At 40.5% G+C, this 21,787-nt stretch overlaps 1 pseudogene; it reads right to left on the reverse strand.

The window, feature by feature from the left end:
• Positions 1–8,255: 8,255 nt before the first annotated feature.
• LOC114223419 (U1 small nuclear ribonucleoprotein C pseudogene) lies at positions 8,256–8,732 on the reverse strand (annotated as a pseudogene).
• Between the last annotated feature and the right edge of the window lie 13,055 nt (positions 8,733–21,787).

The following is a 21,787-nucleotide window of genomic DNA, read 5'->3' on the forward strand; positions in this document are numbered from 1 at the left end:
AGGTGATAAAGGCTGGGGAAAGGTCTGCTCTGGAAACCCACTGCCTTCCATGGAGAGAAAATGCAGGTTGGGATTTCCTAAGTATCATGTCTCAGCAAAGTATACTAACCCCATATGATCTTAACACATACTCGAGTGTGAGCTCGATTTGCTCAGGTTCCTTTGGGAAATCTCTGGGTTAAATTAAACAGGTAGTGATAATCATAAAAATACTAACGTTACTAGTACTGCCACCAGCTGCCATGTTTGAGTATTTAACTGTATCAAGATACACTTGAAAAGTTTTCTTACTTAATTTTCACCATGATTCTATGAGGTAAGTACATTAAGTGTCTCTGCTTCACGTGTGGAGAAACCTAACTTCGTGATATTAAGACCACACAGGGAGTGAATTAGAGATTAGGTGGAAACCCGGGTAATTCGGCTCCAAAACCTAAAACAGTATTTTGACCACACTGGAAGTTCTTAGAAACTTTAGAATTCTGATCTGCTTTAGGAATCTTCAAACCAGAAATATAATAGTTAAGGCTTCTCAAGTGAATTGGACACAGAACCCCTTCTGAAGTGATGGAACAAGTCTCCAGAATAGACTCTACAGAACATCTGGGAGCTGTCTCCTCTGGTCATAGCTTTACAGATGATGATAGACATAGAGAACATGGTGGGGCAGACTACCGGGCACTTTGCATGTAACTCTGAGGCACTAAAAGGCCTAAAATTCTCTGGCAGCTCCGTGATTAGTATGAAGCTGTTGCTACTACATTCATTTTGTGTAACCACTGAAAAATATTTTATGTTAAGCCTTCATCTTCAACTCCGTCAGGTTTCCAGTAAGCAGCAGACCTTAGATTTTTTTTCTGAACATAGTGATGAGCCAAAGTGGGCTTTTCTTAAGCTCAAATTTTATTTCCAGTTTCATTCTTTAAGCTTCAAAATTGGTATAACTTTTGCTTTCTACTCTGGGCTGTCTATTCTGTTTGCTCTTCCAGATTCACTTGCTAATCTCCTCCACCTTTCTCTGGGCCCCCCAGCCAGCCTCTACGGATGGCACTAACAGGCTGCCCTTGCCCTCCGGCTTATGGTTGGATTCGGCCAAAGGATAATGGAATGTCAGAGTGCAGAGGGACAGAGAGGTCAGATTACTTATTTACATGGCTGTCTGCCCGCGGGGCTTTATCTTCAGTGAATCCTTGCTACCAACTGTCCCACCTCCAGCCGGGGGTTCTTTCTTACAGCTGCAGATTATCCCAGGCTCCCTCTGGTCCAAGGGTGAGAAGGCACCCCTGCTGTTAGGGTGCTTCACTGCCCCTTGTTGGTTCCCCTTCATTCAACCCATTCATCTGTAACTAGTCCTTTATTAGACTCTGCTCATCTTCACCATTTGATCATGCCATTTATTTCCTACTTGGATCTTGAGTGATATATAAATCAACATATAATCAGGTATATTTAAATTAAAATGTTATTTAAATTATCCTCTTATTATATTGTGTTACTTCTTTCTCATATATTCCCCTATTTCCCGAATCTTGAGATAAAATCAGCGTTCCAGAAAATGTGCCATATTCCTCCACTGGTTTCTTTCAGGTATTTCCAAGGGTATTATGGGTCCTCCAGATGGGGGATGATGTGAAACTGATATGAATGTTCACACCTGAGAGACATGAAGAGAACAAAAAGCAGAGACCTGAGGCACTGATTTCTTCTAATCAGAGAAATGGAGGAACATGCTATGGGTCACTGTCTCGGATGAGAACCCTTGTGAGTCACTGCCGTAGGCTGAGGAACCGGGGAGAGCGGGTGGGGAAAGGGATGCAACAAGAAGGGATGCAACAAGAAGACTGCTACGGAGAAAACAAAACAAAACAAAATCCCTGCCCTGGAAAGTGCCTGTGGCCTCAAGCAGGAGCGAGAATGTGGGGACGTAAGGCGTAAGATGTTTTCAGCGTTGTGAGAGGTGTCAGCGTTAGAGCGTCTCTGGATCCAGAGGGTTGCTGTCAGAACATAAACACCTCTTCTGGAGGTGAGACATCTGGACCAGATGTGCCGGTGGTACCAGGGTTGGAAAGAAGTGAGCAGAACTGACAAGAGACTGAGAGGCCCCCTGAAGAAACGGAGGGGGAGCTCATGAGAGAAGGGCTGTGAGAAGAGCCTTCCCTCAAGTACCAGGGGCACACAGAGAGGTGTGACTAGAGGCAGTGACTGAGCTTGGCGCACTAAAATAAAGCCCCTGGGGGATGGTGGGTGGACTCTCTGCCTTGTCAGTGAGGGTGACTGCCAGCACAGAAGCTCTGATCTGGATGCAAAGAAAATGAGAAAAGGGGGAGCTAGAGTTTCTTAAACAGAGTAGTCTCGTTTTTATCCTCTTAAAGATTTTTTTTTCCCCTTTTCATTTTATACTTGAGGAAAGTGAGGCTGGAAATTGACTAGCAGGAGGTCACAAAACTAGTATCAGAGCCAGACTGAATCCAAATCTGGAGCCAGCTGTTCCAAGCACCCTCCTCCTAAGGCCCAGAGAAGGTCACTTCCCAGCCACACTGTGGACATAGGGTTGGAGGGGCAATAATTCAGACAATTTAGAAAAACTGATTCATATACCCAAAGCCTGAAGGAAGAGTTCTATGAATTGGAAAGAGGAAAAATTGAGGAACTCCCTGAAAGAGATGGTTTTAAGCTTGCCATCTGTGGCCAATGAGTGAGTAAGGTGAAAGCCCATATTTTAAAACTTATATTAACCATATGTATAATGCAGTTAGACTCCACTGCCCCCTCCCACTCCAATAAATCTCAGCTAAATATCAGAATGCGTTTAAAGTGCCAGACCACAAAATGACTACATTGAGAAAACTGATCCCAAATTTACTGTGCATGAAAATCACCCAGGAGCATCAGTTAAAACACAGACTGCTAGGCCCCACCAGATTTAATAGGTCTGGACCGGAACCCAGGAATCTGCATAACAACAAGCACCCAGGTGACTTTGATGGAAATTGATCATCTGCTTTCAGTAGGGGCTTTGAAACAGTTTGACTTGAAATCTGACCTAGGAAGTGATCTAAGTAGGAAAACAAGGATATATGGCAGATATGTACGTGAAACAAGTCACTTAGGGTTGATTAACACAGCTCTGTACTTTTTTACATCTATTTTTCTATCTGCTTAGTTTCCACATCATCGTCCCCTCACTCTTAAGACAATTTAATAGACTGTATTATTGAAGTTCCTAAAAATATTCTTTTTTTTACCCACTACTTCATCTAATTTGATATATCCTAAAAGGTAATTTTTCCATACCCATTTCATGATGCTGTTCTTTTCCACAAAACTTCAAGTTTTCTTAATGATTAAGCAATAAAGGCCAGATTCCTTGCTGTGACATTTAAAGTTCTCTATAATCTAGCCCTCCTTACCTTCCAGGATAATCTACATCCTGCATAGAGCAAGCTTGTTTCTTCTTCTTTACCAAGTTTACTCTGAGCAGCCATTCTTCCATGTGCTTGCTAATACTCTAGTCATGAGAAACCAAACTCCTCATTCCTTCTACCTGGAGGTAGGGAGGGGGAGGTGTGAGGACTAGGCAGTGGCAGGCTGGTAAAAGGTTAACAATCAGCTCCCTTTGGGGAAAAAAGTCCTGATTTTTAGCATTTCAATTTCCAAAGGCCTGGAAGCACTGTGCACAGTTGGCCCCCTGTGTTAGGCCTACATAAGCTAGCCAGAGCATACCAGTGGGACTAGAGGTTACTCCCCTCTCCCATCCAAGTACTAACCAGGCCTGACCCTGCTTAGCTTCCGAGATCAGACGAGATCGGGCGCGTTCAGGGTGGTATGGCCATAGACGAAGTTACTCCCTTCTCATTCCACATATCCCCGTCATGTCTGGCTGTCAGGGAAACTACACATCTTTTTCACAATGGTTGGAGGGCTGACTAGTCTACATGCAAAATTGGTTCTGCCCCAGTCTTGGCTGGTTTCTGACCTGACGGCCTCTGTCCTGGTCAGTACTCAGTGTCCTGCTGCTGAAATCTAGTTGGTGAATTTTGCACAGTCTACACTCTTGATACTTTCAAGGCCCTGAGCCCCTTCTCCGTCAGCTAACTTGCTTTACCTCAGCTCTTACTGGGGTTACAGGCTCTGTGTCATGGTCTACTTGGCTCTTGCCTCATGCTGGTCTTCCGTAATTGCTTCCCCACTGCCAGCCTGTGGTTCCCACCTCAACTGTCTTCCAACTACTGACTGGGTGCAAGCAGGGACTTCCCGATTCCCAGTCCAGGCTGTTGAGGAAACCCTGGGGCATTATCAATGACCTTCTCTCTGTGTAGTCTCATCCCTTCTTTCTTTTCCGCCATCTAGATAGAGTTATGCTAGTCAGGGAGATTGTCTAAGAGAACTGCAAAGGTCCCCAGTCTTCATTATAAAGATGGAGGAGTGAGTGCCAGGGCCCTGGAGTCCCCTGACCTGTTTGCTTGTTTCTAAAACCACCAGAGCATTCTTTACCCTGGGTTTCAACCTAGAGTGGTTAGCAGGGTACAGCGATTCTCCTCTCTGTCCTTCCCTATTCTGTCTCCCTGACTTTTCTTTTCCTTGCCAAAGGGCTCCTATTTCCATTTCCTTTTGGGAAAGTCACTTTTCTTATATACTGGGTTCTCCCTACAAATGACTACAGGAAGAATAAGTAAACAAACAAACAAATGCACTCTCTCATATATTGAGTCAATACACAAATTCATTCCCTCCACAGGTACAAATAAAGGGATATGGGCAGCAAATAAAACTTATAATGACATTAAGCTTTGGTTCCAGAACATGCCGGAAAAAATGATGGAGCCTCCAGTCCCTCCAAGTTTCTTCCATTAATTGTTCTAGGCTGGCATATAATCTCATCTTAAGCGGACCAGGGCATGCGGCCTCAGGGGCACCAATCCCACCATGTTTATTTTCTGCGGCACTGATGCTCTGCTTTTCTTTTTCATGAGGTTGAGTTATCAGATTTTAAGGTTTAATTTTCAGATTTTTAAGATTTCTGGTTTTTAAAATTATAGTTGCAAAGATGTCAGCTTTGAGATTCCAGTCTGCTGACCTCTCGTAAATACTTCCTCTGGCATAAGGAGCTTCATGATTTAACCTTAAATGGTGAGAGTGGGTAGAAGAACAAGGGGGGGAAAAAATCTCCTACCACTACTTTAAATATTTTTGAATACTAAGTGGACTCACAGTGTTTATTGAATTCTGTTCCTAATACATCTTTGCTATCCTCTCTCCAAAGGGGGAGCTGGATATTTTATTACTGGGTATAGCTACTCTACCCACAGTTGGGAACTGATTTAGTGATTTCTCTTTTATTTCTTGTACTCAGGGGTGGTGCGTCTTCTTTTTCTTGCAGGAAACACCCTCAGGTGGTGGTTGCCGGAAGAATCCCATCCTCTCTGTTCTGAGTGAACAGGAAGTGAGGCCAGGTTTGGAACTGAAGACCTGGTTATTGCTAATGAGAGGCAAGAAGCCCACCTTGGACCAGACTGAGCGTATCTGACCTCAAGCTGCATGTGGGGGAACAGATACTTGCTCAAATATATTGCTTTTGTTTCCTTTTGGGTTGTTGATCTGTGGCTACACTCCATGTGTCAGGGCCCTGGAAAGGAGGAGGGGTATATGACACTTCTTAGCCCCAACACTTCCCACCATGGGAAGTCTTCCTTCATTTATTCGTTCCAATTTTTACATTTCATCACAGATCAGCTTAAATCCCAATTTATTTATCAGCTACACATCACCTTATTTAGCCTGTATTTCAAGTTACTCACCACTGTGGTTCACTGACCTGATTGTATGCTTTTGAAAGTGGTGATAGTATCTTGAAATTCTTTGTATCTCATTTGGCATAATATAACCTTTCTTAAGTAAAATTTAATTAACCAGTTAATAATTGCACAGCATTTTATGTTTTACAAGCTCTCATTCAGAGAGCTAGATGTTTACACGCTTTACATATTAGAAATCAACGTTTCACAGGACGCAGAGTTATCTCAGACAAGGGATCCGCCTCTATAGAGACAACAGAGAAGAAGATTCCTGGCTACCTTGCTTTCCACTCCTGTCATTGTGCCCAGAGTCTAAGTTCTGAGGCTCAAGGGCTTGAAACAGAACCACAGATGAGTCAGCAATTATCCTGATGGCAGTTCTCCTAGAGAGAAAACACTGAACAACTGGAATGACTTGTCCCTTCAGGGTCTTAAGTATTTAGGGGGGTAATCTTCTCACTGGGTATTTCTAAATTATTTAAACTAAATTGGCCTGCCCTGTGGTCTGTTCTCTCCACAGGATTTGAAAGGCTATTTCCTTCTCACAAGTGGGTAGGTTTATAGCTTAATCAAAATGACAATTACCTAAGGCATTATGCCTATTATAAACCACATCCATTACAGGGTCACCAAGGCAGGGAAGAGGGAGGGGTGAGGAGGAAGTTCAGGCTGCTAGTCTAACTGGAAAGCAGTTTCTCTTCTTTGCCTTCTATGCTTTCTCCTGAAGGTTAGAAGTGAGCCTGCCTTTTGGGGCGATTCATCCTTCCCAGAGGCAAGTTCAGTGGCCCATTTCTGGGGTCAGGATGTCATCACCCTGGTGCTTTGCATCTACATATCTGATGTAATCCACAGCCAGGAATTCAGGCTGCCTTTGTCCTCCATGCCTCCAGATCACTTCTCTCACAACACACAGGACTTCCATTATTTTGACAAGAGGAAAAATAGTGCTGAGATACGCAGACATTCCAACATTTTAGGAGCTGATGTTTGATATCTAGGGATTTATATTTTTCAATGTGGAAGCTCTAAAAGTGGTATTGAAACCAATGGGTGGAAGTTGTAACTAAGGCTGTTTTCAGTTTTAGCTAACCAATCTACTAGGTCACACCTGCACGGATAGGGATAATCAAAGAGGCAGGGGCAGTGTATAATTTTTTTTTTTTTAAGAGAGAGAGAGAGAGAGAGAGAGAGAACGCGGGGGGAGGGGCAGTGGGGGGCGAGGGAGAGAGAGAATCTTAAGCAGGCTCCATACCCAGTGCAGAGCCTGACCTGGGGCTCAATCTCACAACCCTGAGATCATGACCTGAGCTGAAATCAAGAGTCAGACACTTAACTGACTGAGCCACCCAGGTGCCCCATAAAAATTTTATAATGACATTAAACTTTGACTCCAGGATTCACTAGAGATATGGAAGCTCCAGTCCCTAAAAATGTCTTCTGTAAGGGTTCTCAGGTTGGCACATATGCTCATCTTGGCAGACCAAACTACCCAGTTTAATTACTAATCCCACTCTGTGGTATTTCTTTTTTCTGTACTGATGCAGCAGAAATAAATCGATGTTATTTTTTTCTCTTTCATGAGGTTATTTGTCACTTGATCTCTAGTCCCAGTGGTTACTAAAGCCAATCCTCTTGCCGTAGGTGGTCATGGCCACTTTAATAGTTCAACAATTAGATTAATTCTCTATTATTCCAAGACTGTGTACTGCCCCTCCCCTGTGGTGATTTGGACATACTATTTGCACATAAACTTTTGCAGAACAAATTAGGTGAAGTGAAGTGAGAAGAAAACTGGCAGAAGGGAAATTGTTTCTTGAGTCCTTAAAGCAGGGAGCCATTTACCCACTAAATGAGATCTTCCTTCTCTGGGAGGCCCCCATGGCTAAGCTCATTAAAAAATACAGCCATAAACACATCATAAACAGGTAAAAGGTCTCAGTGTGATCCTTGGAAAGGTACCAACGTACAGAATCACAAAGGGAGGTTGGGGACCAAGATGAGAAATCTGGATCCACCTTGCTCTGCGGATATATTTCTCCAAATTACAGTGAAAAAAAAATGCTTGGAGACAGAGCTGCATAGATAGAAACTTGGTTTTCTTTCAGGAGCTATCCCTGTTCATTAGTCTTGAAAATAAGAATTACCTTGTGGAAATGGGATGGGATAAGTTGAACATAAAGTCATGCTTGTATTTTAATAAGGATAAGATGCACTGAATTCTTTTTTTTTTTAACTAAAACAGTTGACAATTTTATTCTCACATTTCACAATACAAATAAAAATTGTTGTTTTTTTTTTGTCCCACCGCTCCCCGGCAGAAACTATTCTCGCTTTGATAGGAAGGGGGAGCAAGTCTTCCTTGTCCTGCTGTGAGAAAACACCCAGAGTCACAGCACCATGATCTCCTGGTGAAGTAGAACAAGTAACATAAAATGAATATAAAGAGGTTCCTGTCTCTTCTTATCTGTCCGGTCGAGTCATTCCTGGCGAGTGGGCACCATCATGGGACGGGCAGGCGGTCTCATCATTGGGGGCCCAGGCACCATTGGCATGTGGCTTCCCATAGGTGGCCTCATTCCAGGAGCAGGTCCCACTGGCATCATCCCAGGAGGAGGAGGGCCCATCACTGCCATCATGGGAGGGCCCCCCATATGGGGCGCTGGCATCATGCCAGGGCGAGGAGGACCCGGGAGACTGGGGGGAGGTGGGATCATTGCCCCTGCAGAGGAGGAGCAGAGAATGGAGTAGGAGGTATCTTTCCTTGTTGAAATGCAGTGGTTGTTTTGTCAATCAGGCTCTGAGCCTGCTTTTCCATCCATTTCTGATAGTAGTCTTTCACACTCTCTTTGTGTTTCCTACCACTGCAGTGTGTCTTTCTCACAGATGGAGAGTCATGGGTGAGGTATGGTCGCAGTAGTCACAATAAAACTTAGGCATGTTGCTTGGCCTGCGCTGAATTCTTAAGCTATCATTGTGAGAAAAGGAATAAGAACATGAACACAAAATAAGTACAAAGACAGAATACAGTTTAGGGGGACATCACTGGGAACATATGGATGCAAAGGAAGTAGAGTAGGCTTTTTGAATATAAAACCATTAAAGCCCATTAAAGTCATATTTTTTGCTGTATGACAAATGGATTTAGGTATCATATTAGGGAAGAAGTACTGGTATTGAGTGAGATTCTTGAAGAGGATGTTTTTATGGCTTCTGTAAAATAACTTAGAAGAGAGTGATGCAAACAATTGTTTGTTCTAAGCTGTCTGGGACCTACCTGAAGGATCTGGCACAAAAGATTTGTTTCCGTTTTGCCTAACTTGGAATTCACTCAGGGTGGAAAAGCAGCATTGCCCAACAACATTAAAGGCAAACAGAAAACCTACAGCCACCTGGGACAATAGACTAGGGTTGAGACACACAATAAACAGCCTAAAATCTGGGGATCAAACATGAGGGGAGAGTTTTTTCTGAGAAATCAGGGCATTTAAATGCTCCCATGTACACTTGACAATTTACAAAATCTGTGCAAACCCTAAGCTGCCATCTTTGGCTCATCTTGAGGCTCAGTGCAAACAGGAAATTAAGGCTAAGGCGGAGTTGTAAATGGTCTGCCTACATAGCACTGACTCAGGGCAAAGACAATCTGCAAAAAGTGGGAGAGATTTTTTTTTAAGCTTCTAGTATCCAAGGAAATCTCTTTCAAAATACTAGCTGAAAAGAAGCTAAGGGAATAGAGCTTTTAGTGATCATGCGTGGAAAGAAATATAACCTTTGCAAAAGGAGACTGGAAAAGTCACTAATCAAATGGATGACTGGGAATCTGTGAAAAATCCAGAGCTAATACATTTAATGCTGAAAGACTGAAAGCTTCCTGCATAGACAAGGATGCCTTCTGTTATTAACCACTGCTATTTAACATTGTACTAGAAATTCTAGCCATGCAAAATTACTTTTGAAGTGCATGGAAGTTTAGATGTTGAGAGGGACTTCTTGGGTGATGTATATATTATATTTTTATACTTGGGAGGTGGGTTTACTGTGAGCTATTCATCAAACTGTGCATTTGTGATTTGTGCATTTTTGTATCTATATTTTAATAAAAAAAGTTAAGTCATATACCACTGAATAAAAAATTAAGGTTGCCATTGTGAGAGATTGTATTTTGGTTCTAATATTACTACTTCCCTATCTTTGGATTAAATAATAAATCTACTTTTAATGGAACATAATAAAAATAGATAAAAGCATACATTAAGCTTCAAGTAAATGAACAGTGAACGCTTTTTACAGCATTACTTTTCAGTGGAGAACTTGTGATATGGCATTTCTGATTTCAGCAATAAAAATCTCACTGTAGATGCTGATATTAACTAGAGGAAAGCTCTGATCTGATGATTTTACATTATTAGCCTGGCTGTTTTTTCACTGTTTCATCCCTCTATAATTCTGTGAACATTATGATGCGGAAATGACTATTTCCCAAAATATGGCTTATAAATCATTATTTATTCATTCATGTATGCAGATTTTTTTTTTTTTTTTTTTTTTTTTTAGCATTAATGTCTGAGACTCTGAATGTGTGGAGAAGAACTCCAAAGTACAAATAGAAAGCTATTTGTACTTTGATTAATGCTAAATTCATTAAATTTTGTCCTTTTGGTATCACCCTCGACATTTTAGAAAACATTTCTGTTTTCTGTCAACAGTATGATAAATCCAGAAGCATTCTGATATTTCCTCAGCCAACCCATGGAATCAGGTGCTTTCCGAGGTTCCCAATGATTTTCCTAGTTCCACATTTTATGTTGCTTAACCCTACTTTTTTAGGATGAGGCTTCATCGGCCAATAAGGCTTTCTTCTACCCTGATAATTTACAAAAAGGAGAGCAAAGGAAGCCAGGATGGGGGAATACAGATTTTTGCCACTGATATGGAGGACAGGTGAGTGGAGGTCATGCAACAGCAGAGCTCTACCTCGGGCAGCATCACAAGAGCAGAGTGTGAACGGTGCTTCCCAGACTCAGAGCTGTGCTCATTCTGTACAAGCAGCTGCTTTGATAGAAACAGTGGGAATATACTGACAGTGAGTTTAGCAGTTGGTTATTTCAATAGGGAAGAAACCCCAGGGTAATTTGGCCAAGGTCTGTACAAACCAGCCACTTCCTAGCAGCACCACACAAATAACTTGCAACGTTAGCCAACTGTAATTATGGGTCCTGGATGGTAACATGAATATACAGTAATGTGAATACAATGTGAATGCGCAGTGTTTTAGTTTGCTAGGGCTGTCATGACAGAGTACTACAGACTTGGTAGGTTAAACAACAGAAGTTTATTTTCTTATAGCTCGGGAGGTCAGAAGTCCGAGACCAAGGTGTCAGTAGGGTTGGTGTCTTCTGGGGTCTCTCTCTTTGGCTTGCGGACGCCCACCTTCTCTCTGTGTCTTCACCTTTGTCTGTCTGTGTCCTGTAAGGACTCCAGGCATATTGGATTAGGGCCCACGCTCATGACCTTATTTTAACTGTACCTCTTTAAAAACCCTATCTCCAAATACAGCCACGTTCTGAAGCACTGGGGGTTAGGACTTCAACATAAGAATTTTGGGATGATGCAATTCAACCCATAACACTGTAGCAGTTTCCTAATCGTGGTCAGGTACATTGACTTGCAACCAGCATATTAGATGTAATAGCACCACATTCTCAAGTCCATGCTCCAAATGGAAAGAGTTCAGCAGGTCTTTCTGATGTAATCATGGGTGTGAAATATAAAAAAGAAATGGAAGCATATGATAATACCTATAACTTCTTTGTGGAAGGGATATTAACATTTTAGCAGAATTTTATAGTTAGATATATTTTAATAAGCCTACATATTTGCAGAAGTATTATAAAAGCTGGTTTTAAAATGCCAGTGTTACTAAAGCACTGCTTTGCCCCTTTCTCCTTTGTTCAGTAATATTGGAACATATGCTAATGGAGGAGGATATTAGAAATTAATGACCCTCGTAGTCAAAGTGAATAGATTTGAACTCATCCTATTTACCATCAAATCTGTTCTTTCTTTAGTATGACCTGTGTCTTTTAATGATAATACCAGTTAACTGTCACCCAGAGTGTGCCACCTTTGACTTTCTTCTTATTCTAATGTAACAGCTGGAGCCAAACAGATCTGCGCTCAAAATCTAGGTTCGCCACTTACTCTCTGTGACCTTGACATGTTTTTTATCCTCTTGCTTTACTTCAGTTTCCACATCTGCAACATATGGGACATAACAGTCCTCATTTCATGGAATTATTGATAGAGTCAAATGATAAAATGGATGTACAGTAAATATTACTAATCATTGCTATTATCGCTAAGTACCCCTTATTCTACCTCTAATTTTTCTCTAATAGTTACACATTTCTCTGTATTCATACTGTTCCTGTCCTGATTTAGGACTGGTCTTCTTGCTGCCCTGGGCTCTTGGAAATCTAATGCAATCTACTCTTTTCACTCACTTTTATTCCTTATCTTATCCTGTTCCTTTTATAAACCTTTAGTGACTTCAAATTATCCAGAAAATGAGGTTGAATTGACTTGAGCTGGCTTTTTAGGCCTTTGAAGTGTCAGATGAATGTCACTTTTCAATTCTCTTTGGGCTCAACTTGCTCTTAACCTGTTGTGTTGTCTTGAATCAGTCACTAGACTTGGCAGTGAGGATGTCTACTCCCAAGGTTTATTTTGAGGATTATTTAGTTTAATTTCTAGAAGTTCTGGTTTTGAGAGCTCCATTAACCAGCAGAGTGACTTTGGGAAAATCAGTGAACTTCCCTGTGCTTAATTTTGCTATCTGTAAATTGAAATGGTTCTCAAACTTCAGTGTGCATAAAGAATCACCTCGTGAACTTGTGAAACATGGGAGATTCTACCCCTTATCCCAGCGATTCTAATAATTTTTAAAAAATTTTTAAAGTTAAGGTATAACATACAGTAATTGTACAAAGTACACTAAGAGATGCACATCTTGACTTTTTACGTGCATACTCTTGTATGAACACCGTCCAAGTCAAGATATACAGTATTTCTAAGCACCCAGACATTTCTTCCCATAAATTCCCAGTCTCTCCTAGAGACAGCCACTATTCTTACTTTTGTCATGACTCCATTTTAACAATCTACATTAGATGATTTTTGATGTTCCTTTTAGATCTGGTTTTAGCTCATTCTAAGTTTCTAATTCAGATGGAGAAGTAATTTGAGTAAGTTCACATTGGTATCTCCAATTTAGGTATTTAGAAACGTTTCTGCACCCGCTGCCCTCAACTCTGTAGGAAACAGAGGAACTTCCTCTCCTTTGATTCTCCACCTCCCCAAACCTTAATATTCTTTCTTATTCTTCAGCTTTCTAGTGGTTCCTTCCCAAGCTAGGCTAGAAATATAGAATATTAAAGTTGGAGGTCAGGTGTTCCAAACCCCATCTCTTACAGCAACTCCTTCTGCAACAACTCTGGCAAATGGTTTTTCACTTCTGCTTGAAAGCTTCTAGTGCCTGAGACATGATTATATCACATTATTGGTTATTTTTCTTTGCTATAAGAGGCATTCATATGTTGAGCTTGATATATTTGATCATAGTTACACCCTTCAGAATAATGAACATTATTTGTTCTTTTATTCCTACAGCAGCCTTTCAAATATCTAAGGCAGTTGCCATATGCACCCTAAGATTTTTCTTCTCTGATAGATGGAATCAGGATTCCCAACACCTTACTGGATCCTGCCATGGCTTTCAAAAAACCAATGAGGCTGAAGGTTACTATGCAGTTAAAAGTCACAATAACCTACCAGAAGAGAAATTACACTTTATGCTGTAACACAACGGTTGAAGCAATAATGTATAGGTTCTGCTCTACTGGGACATACAGAACAGCATATATCTCTTCCCTTACTTCAGGACTAGCTTTGTGGACATGCAACCTATGCAGTATCCCTGGTCTCATGCCTAGATGGTCCCCATGCTTGGTTTGGTGTTCTGCTATTGCTATCTTAAAATTCTTAGTATATTTTAGAAAAAGGGTCCGGCATTTCATTTTGCAATGGGTCTCACACGTTAAACAGTCAGTTCTGCCTTTCTGGTTGTATTGCATTTGCTAATGTCCTACACACTTTGATTTTTCTTCTTTCATAATGTTTCCTGTAAGTGCCATTAAGAGTGTATTATATTTTATGGTCCTTTTTACTTATTTCAAAAAGCTTTCCTTAGAGCAATGAAGATAGGTTCAATATTATAATCACACTCATGTTACAGATGAACAACCTAGGGCTTAAAGAAATTAAGTGAACTGCCAAGTTTTTATAGCTTATTAGTAAGAAGGCTATAGGACAGAACTAGGTCTCCTGATTGGGTATCCTTTGTTAGGCCATCTTGCCCTTCTCCTGGACTAGCGCTATATTCCAAATTTCCAGGGTTCGAGTTGGCTACTCTAATCTTACTAATTTTCCAGGTTCCTATAGTTCTCCTTTTAGTTCACTCTCTCAGCATCATGCTTCCACTTGACACTGTGTATTGCTGACTCATATTTAGTCTAGAGTTCCATTTGCTCCTCAGGTCATTTACCCATAATTGCCTAGTCCTTTCTTATCTAATAATTGAAGCTTATTTTTCTACCCTAAGTGATTTACCCTGAGCTTGCATTTTTTTAAAAGTAATCTGAGGTTAATTTTGAGAGAATTCTAATGCAATCTCATTTTTTCCTCCCTTGATTATAATTCTGATCTATAGCTAATCTCCAGATCATTAAGGATGTTCCAGTAATTGGAAAGAAATCGCCACGTTTTTTTTTTTCATTAAGTGCTCATCTAACTTGTGAAGGGAAGTTAAACTAACTTAAGCTGCTGAGACTTGCCTTATTTGACCAAAAAGAAATCCAAAGCAATTCTATGAAAATGTAGCTTCATTTGCAATTATATTAGTCAGGGGAAAGGAAATGGAGAGTATAATATAACAGGGTTATAATGACTATCTTAATATGGCAAGGTTGATAGTGGAACGAAGCCTCAACATTAGCGTTACCTCTGCATCCTCCACAGGCTGATCTCTTAGCACTGTGGGCTGTCTAGCCCAAGTAAAATTGTGCAGCTGGTGTCTTTGTCTTCTGATGACAACTCTGACTCAGGCTCTGCTTCCTGGAGAGCCCAAGCTAAAATAAACATTTTCAGATGTAGTGTGTACCACCTGAGGTAGTCTAGCAGCATTATTAACTAATTTCTGGAGGATAAACATAAAAGGACTTGCTTGAGATTATTTAACTGTCCTTACATCTGTGACATTGCCAGTTATGGAATACTACCACTTTAAGCAAGTACCACTGCCCTAGAAATGAACTGAACCAGTAATTTCTATCCCAGTCAAGGACACCACTATCTTCTCCACTGTAGAAGTTAAAAACCTGGGCACTACCCTTATTTGCTCCTTTTCCTTTACCTCCATATCCAATCAGACAACTAAGTCCTGTGACTTCTATCTCCAAATATACACCAAAGGACTTCTGCTCCCCATTCACAGTTACATCTACACAATACACACTATACTCACATTCCATACACTACACCTACCCACTAAAGCTCATCAGCACCGCTTCTCACCTGGTCTCTGCCATAAACTCTTAACTGGTCTCCCTTGGTATCTTTATAAGCCGTGCTCCACACAGCAATGAGATTGGACTTTTAATACTGCAAATCAGATCATGTCATTCCTCTGATTACAACTCCAGCCTAATTCTGCATCCCTTTATTCTGTTCTTCTTTTAAAAATAGCACTTAGTACCATCTATATACTTTCCCCTCTCATGTTGTTCTTTCTTTCAACCCCTAACCTAGAATGAAAAAAGGACCTTTCTGTTTTGGCCATCAGTTATCTCCCTGTGCTTAGAAGAGTGCTAGCACCCAGTAGGTGCTCACAGATTATTCACTGAATAAATAAATGGGCCTGCAAGCCAGGGCTGAAATACAGCTCATCTCCTTTTATTTTAGACCGTTCCCTCCAATACCCGAGTGCTAACTCCAAGCCTTGGCAAACTCTGGCTCCCTTACTGCTGGCCTTCAGGACTTGCACCTCCTCTCCTTATCCCTTTGGCTTAGCTAAAGCCAGAGACCTCACTTTGATTAGGGTTTGGCTTCCCATCTTTCCCCTATGCCTCTTCTGCAATATATCTTCAGCTCTTCAATGATCCCTCCTATCTGATTTCAGCCTCTGACTAGTCATGCCTTCCTGTCTTTCCTTTTCCTATTGCCAAGGTTGACTAGGTTGCTATTCCTGGCTTTCCTTGCTCCTGCTCCCTCCCTGAGCCAATACTTGCAAATCATCATCCCTTTAAACCCTGTAGGGTTCAGTGGATCCCAGGTGGAAAGTGCTTGGAGCGACTAAGCCAGATGAGTGCCTCCGTCTGATCACATAACATATTCAGGATAAATGTTTCCTCCAAGCTGAGATTTGCCAAGTCCTCACTGCTTAAAAATAAGCACTTGTTTTATAAAAATTGTTTGCATATTTGTGCTCGCTGAGTCCACCTATGAATCTATGATGAGAATACCACTGCTTGGCCCCGGAGAAAAACTGAGCTGTGTTTGAATCATTCCCAACTGTTCTCTGATCCTAAAACTTAGCAGTTCACTTAGAAGTCAAAAAAGATTGCAAGAAGCAGCTGGCAAAACAATCCTAATGGTAGAGAAGGGATGTTAAGCACAACTTGGGCTGGCATTTTCAGGATTTCTAAATGTTTGGCTGCAACTGTCACTTCCATAAGGATTTCATGAAGATTAATAATGGAAGAAAAAGGCCATATTTCAAGTAAGCGAACACAGTAACTTAGGACTTTCTCTGGCAAAATAGAGAAGAAATCTGTCTCCTTGTATGTCCACCCCTATTTTTATTTTGTTTTTCTTCTTTAAAAATCTGCATTCTGTTATTTGTCAAGTATATCTCGGTAAATTTGCATTTCTATTACCATTAGATAATGGTGATAATAATAATATATAAACATACGCATACATGCAGATATATGCACATGTATGTTTGTACGTAAGTATAATACTTCATAGCGTTATTTTGATGATAACAATGTGAATAAATGAACTGGACTAGTAAATGTACTATAGTAGGTACTCAATAAATATTAGCCACTCTTATTTTATATTATTATCCTTTCTATAAATAATATAGTAAAATAAAAAAGGCAAATCGACTTCCAGCATGAGAGTGTGGGGAGCTCCACTGTCCTGCTCCCCAGTGAACTCCCCAGTGAAAAACTATAAAAAGCCAACTATTTAAAAGCCTCTGTAAACATCAGTTCAAAAGAATCTGTGAAAGTCAGTAAGAGAGGTAACAGTCCGTAGTCTCTGAAACAACAAATTCCTCCCAGCTCAGCAAGGCAAGTAATACTCCACTCCGGATTACTACAACCAAGAACACAGGCCTCCCACTCCCCTAGCACACAGAAAAAGCACTTTCTTCTTGGATCTCAGCATTTCTTAGCCTTCCCAAGCTAAGGCTAATTTCCAGATGAACTTGACTAAAAGGTGAGGGTGCCCTTCTGAGTATAAATCCTAAGCTGATTCAGATCAGTTAAGATGTATATGGTAAACCTTAGAGTAATCCCTATAAAAATAACTAAAAAAATACAATGAAAAAAATTAAAGTATTAACAATGTTACATTAGAAAATATTCACTTAGGGTAAACAAAAGTAATAGAGGCAAAAAAGGATCAAAAAAGTCATGATATACAGAACAGAAAAGGTAAAATTGCAGACATAAATAAAATTACAGTTCTTATTCTTTGTGACAGTCACGCCCTATAAAATGAACTTTAACTCTATTGTTGCTCTAAACAGAAAACTGGCTGCCATGAACAACTCGCGTATCCATGGGAGAGAGAATACGCAAAGAGAGTAAACCTGGATGGTCTATATCCTTGCTCCTAAAGGTGTGGTCTGCAGAGCACCAGCAGGAGCACCGGGGAGTGTGTGAGAAACGCAGAAGCCCAGATCCCTGCTCCAGAACTACTGAGTCAGGATCTCCCTTTTAACAAGGCCCCCAGGGGATTCCTTCGCACATTCAAGAAAGCACTAGATGATGTACAGCTAAGTTAGCTCGTGCTTCAAGAAGTCTGTGGGGGAGTGAAGAGGACCCCAAGATCCCCTAAGAAGGATCAAATGTTCCATGGCTCTGACAAAGGTTTTAGGCCCCAGGTGGGTATTTTCTGGAAGATTCACATGGCCAGAGATCAGTGACTGGGTAGAAAGAATTTGCCGAGATCATATTCTAACAACACAACCTTGTTTCATGTTATCTAAACATGCTTAGTTAAGTCAGTGGTTAGTGTTACTCACCTTTTTACTTTTTGGCCCTAAACCTCTCATTTTTATGGTACAGGAGATGAAAGCCTGAACTTGGCACCTTAAAGGCTAAGCTCTTTGTCAGCTCTTTCTGCCCTACCTTGTGCTTCTGTATGGAATACTCATGTTTCCTCTTTCTAACAGGCATGGCTGTAGCAAGTATCAATGTAATAATGTTTATGAAAATTCTTTGAAAACTGTAACTGTTGCTAATTATTTTTAAAACCAGAGACCATTTCATGTTCTTCCATCCTAATGACTGGAGATGAGTTGACACTCAGGGCCTTCCCTTCCTAAAGAGCTCTTTCCACATCCGTGTCTCTGTGCATTACGTGTGCATGTTCACAGGAGCAAAGTAAGACCCTGGAGCTCACAGTGGTATTATAGGTTAGTAATAGCAGCATGCTAGCGTTTATTCCCACCCCACTTCCTCGATCTTCACATTAAGCATTTCCATTCTACCACGTGCTTGTTAATGTTTCCCAAACACTACTGTTTGCAGTTACAATCCTTTGCATTTTACTCTTGCTTCCAGATCCCTGTGTCTCTGCTTCAATCTGGAACACACACTGGGGACTATTTAATTGGTGGCACCTCCCTGTTTAAGCCTTTGGATGGTTTCTTTCTCACACGGCACGGAGCTAATTTTGTCATTAACATTTCAGGAAACACGCAGTGGCATTTTAGATGAAATACAAATGAGAAAACTCTGCTGTTCGTAGTTACTCTTTTCTCCCAAATTTGAAAAGAAATCACTGTCAAATTACCCGAGTCATATTTATCCTTTGTAAACGGCATAAGTTGTTGTCATTATTCTGCCAAACTCTCTCTTTCTAGCCCCTTAGATAGAAATTATGCCCCTTTCGGAGCAACAGTGGGGTGAAAACTGAAGTATGATATATTTAGAGAAAAAAAATTCCATGAGGCACAAAGAGAGCTACTTCCCTTAGCAGTTGGCACATACTTCTGCTTTGTCGGCTCTTGTAGATGTGAATGTGTGAATCCATGCTGTACTGACACCATTTCTGGATCATAGTAATCAATCAATATAAGTTGATTCGTCAACTGATTGATGAAGAAATCCTTTATTTAACTGGAATTATAGATGAAGATTATGCTCTTAATTTTTAAAAGCTAACATTTTATTGATTTTTTACTGTGTGCCAAGGACTCTGGTAAGTACATGAAATGCATTATCTCACTCAGTTCTTTCCCTGCTCAACAGTTCCATGAGGTGGTGACCATTTCTATACCTAATTGACCAGAAATGGCACACACTGGAATATGTTAAGAAGTAGTTAAGTTTCCACATTGAGTATTAAATCCATTAAGTATTAATTAATTTAGTCTTAATTAATTAATGGAATACATGGGAACATATGTTTTATTTCACCAGGCAAACCTTCACAGCATAAAATCAGCCAGCAATTATTAAGCATTTATACCGTGCCAGGGACTATGATGTGATTTACATAATTATTTCATTACTTCTAATAATTGCCTTATGTGGGAGATATATTATTAATACCCCCTTTAGTGGAAGAGAAAGCTGAAGCTAAAAATGCTGAAGGGACAAACCTCAGATCAGAAAAATAATAATGGAGCTGGGCTTTGCAATCGGGATTGAATGCTTAGCCCAGGTGGTACGATGCTTTAAGACCGCTGCGTAGCTCCCCAGTGAGTCAACCACACGGGCCAAAGTCACCCTCTCCTTGCCAGCAATCTCCTTTGAACTCACATTCTTTTCTGGTTAAGGAAAGAGCCAGGGAGTTTTCATCAGATCTGTGGTCTCTGGGCCTCTAGGACAGTGCAGCAAATGTCTTCTAGGGAGAATTATTTTAAACATAGCTTTGTATCCTGTTTTACTTTTCCCTTAACATTATAATGTAAATGTTTCCCAATGTTATTAAAGACTCTTAATAAGCATAATTTTCAATGGTTGCTTGATTTTTAAAATCAGGTGATTGTACTATAATTTAATTATCCATTTCCTTATTATTGACTATTTATTATTTCCTTTTTCTGTTATTTTGCATAATGCTGTAGTAAGCATCTCTTTACACAGAGCTCCCCCCATACCCTGATTTATGCATAATGCATATGGAAGGTACCTAGAAGTGAATTTGGGGGCTTGGATATTTTAAGTCTCTTGATGCACATTGCCAAATTGCCTTCTAAAAGTCCTGTTTCAATTTATACCGCTCCCACCAGCCTCACTGTACCTTTGTATTAGGTATAGAATTAAAATAAGAGAAACCTTTGCTAATTTTATGGGTGAAAAACTCCATCACGTTATTGTAATTTCTATTTGATTAAAATAAGTAAAATATTTTTCCAATATTTACCAGCCACTGAACATCCTTATTTGACAATTTTCAGTTCCTATTTTTTGCTGCAGTGAGATTTTACTTCTTTGTTTGTATTCCTTATCAGGGAATTCAAACTTTTTCTACGTTTATTCTAAGTATTTTCCAGTTGTTGCCTCTGCCTGGAGCAGAAACAGAAGGAAATACGTTGCTGAAAACAAGGGAGCAGAGGAGCCCTTCAACAAAGGAGTGAGCAGTTTGCAATGCTACAAAGAGACCCAGCAAGATAAGGTTTGAGTCATATCTGACGTGGGAAACAAAGGCAGAAGAGAAATTATTAAATTTCCTTACTGCCTACAGCCCATTGACCTGTCCTTGAAACAGGCACAGTGACATTCCTCTAGGGACTCAACTGCCTCGTTGTTAATGCTTTGCTCAGGGCAAAAGGCAATCTTAGCCCAACCCCCAGGATCCTGTAAGTCTACTTCAACATATAAACATTGCTTTAGACATTTCCTTTATCTCTAAACCCCCCAAGATACGTGTTGGCAATCACCCCCCCCAAACATATGACCCACCCATCCACATCTGAAGGGTCTCATGACTCAGGTTTTATTAGACAGTAATAAATGACCTTTTCTTAACAATAGCTAGCCCCCTCAGGGTCCTGGAAACCTTGCTTCCAAAATTCCTTAGACTTATGCTATCCCTAACCCCCTCCCAACTTGAAAGTATGTAATGGGCCGCTCCTCGGCCCGGTGCAGCTATTTCGGCCCATGGGTCCTGCCCTGTGCTTTATTTAATAAAACCACCTTTTTGCACCAAAGATGTCTCAAGAATTCATTCTTGGCCCTTGTCTTCGAACCCTAATGTCTTTCCTACGTCAGTATCCACTTTTTTCTCCATACACCATAATGAATGGTAATAAAGATTATATCTTGCTTTAGACCAGGTGGGCAATACTTTACTATTGTTCATTAAAAGGAAAGTTGTATATCACATAAAAAAAACCAAAACTAATCTACTTGGTAGAGATTAACAAATAAATGAGAGTGTCACATATTGGAGAGCACAGTGGCAAGAACTTCAGTCCCTGCCTACTTCCATCATCTTATAGAATAGGAAACTGAGGTTCCTGAGAGACAAGTAGTGACTCTGGTCCAAATAATATAGACTAGAACCAGGTTTTCAGTTTCAAGCCTCTGCAAATATACCATGCCCTCTCTTGCTCAAAACAGTTCAAATGGAAATATTTTCTGATTAAAATAAAAATAATATTAATCATAAAAATGTTGAATCTGGTACAT

Source organism: Eumetopias jubatus, unplaced genomic scaffold, assembly GCF_037043125.1.
Source record: "Eumetopias jubatus isolate StellerSeaLion01/CBP00866 unplaced genomic scaffold, mEumJub1_p1.0 scaffold_9, whole genome shotgun sequence".
Classification (NCBI taxonomy): Eukaryota; Metazoa; Chordata; class Mammalia; order Carnivora; family Otariidae; genus Eumetopias; species Eumetopias jubatus.